Source organism: Echinops telfairi, unplaced genomic scaffold (assembly GCF_000313985.2).
Source record: "Echinops telfairi isolate 266 unplaced genomic scaffold, ASM31398v2 ScPeMD7_31;HRSCAF=116, whole genome shotgun sequence".
NCBI classification, from domain to species: Eukaryota; Metazoa; Chordata; class Mammalia; order Afrosoricida; family Tenrecidae; genus Echinops; species Echinops telfairi.
Window position 1 is genome coordinate 27,336,403 of NW_022103928.1, and position 1,068 is coordinate 27,337,470.

Consider the following 1,068-nt stretch of genomic DNA (forward strand, 5'->3'; position numbering starts at 1 on the left):
CTCTTCATCTTGCTACAGAGTTCCTCTACTAGTAAATATTGCAATAGCCAGGCCTCATGAACTGGGGACTGTCCCATGTGCAGGGGTCTCACGTCACTTCAGTAGGGGGCAAATCGGCTGTAGCCACCTCGCTATCAACTTGCCACAGCGCCAACTCCATAGCTAGCGGCAGGGGCAAGGGCATGGTAGGGCTCTGCTGTGTACACCCTGCCATAACCATCGCTGTAAGCGGCTGCAGTGGCTGCAGCAGTGGTGGCTGCGGTTGCAGTGGCAGGCTGTGCATATCTGTAGGCTGCATAGCCACCATAGAGGTCACCACCGTAAAATCTGTCCTGGTAAACCACACCTGGATAAGCGGGGATGGCTGTTGGAGGTACCGCTCGAACTGCACCATACACTGTCCGCCCTCTACCTCTCAGATGGGCCCCTCGGAAAGCTGCTGCCGTGGTGGCCGCAGTCAGGTAAGGGAATCCAGGAATGATGAGGGGGATGTACATGTTAATAGCCCCTCTTCCTGACAGGGGCACTGCCGCATCATTGCCGAGGGACACATCTGCTTGAAAGCTGGATGTGCATATAACTCAGGGCCATCTACAGCTCCAACGACAGGGCTGAGCTTCCACCCATTTGCATATGGTATGACCATCTTCTTATTGGTCATTACACGTGCGGTAGCATTATTCACCTCGATTTTACGGCCCTCTACTATGGTGCCGTGTAATTTCTCCCTGGCCCTGTCTGCATCAGCGCTATTCTCGAAAGTTACGAACCTGAATCCCGTAAAGCCACGTTCATTAAAGATTAGGGGTAGATTTACTCTGAATTACCACTACTTTGTTTCAGTGACTGCTGGCCGTCCGTCTGTGCTCCACCTTCTGTCGTCAGAGATCCATTCTGTGTGCTGGGGGAGTTGCTGCTCAGCTCTGCGTGGGCTTGCGTGCTTCGGTAGAGCAGTCAGGTTATGCTCACTGGTCTGGCTGGCATATTCCCGAGAGTGTGGCACTCCATATTCTGTGGGAATTCCATTCTGTGGAGGTGATGGGAATGGGATGGTAGTCAAAGAAGGAA

The 1,068-nt window shown here is 53.2% G+C and overlaps 1 pseudogene; it reads right to left on the reverse strand.

Annotated features, from left to right (window-relative positions):
• LOC101641509 lies at nucleotides 1-1,060 on the reverse strand (annotated as a pseudogene).
• Nucleotides 1,061-1,068: the final 8 nt, after the last annotated feature.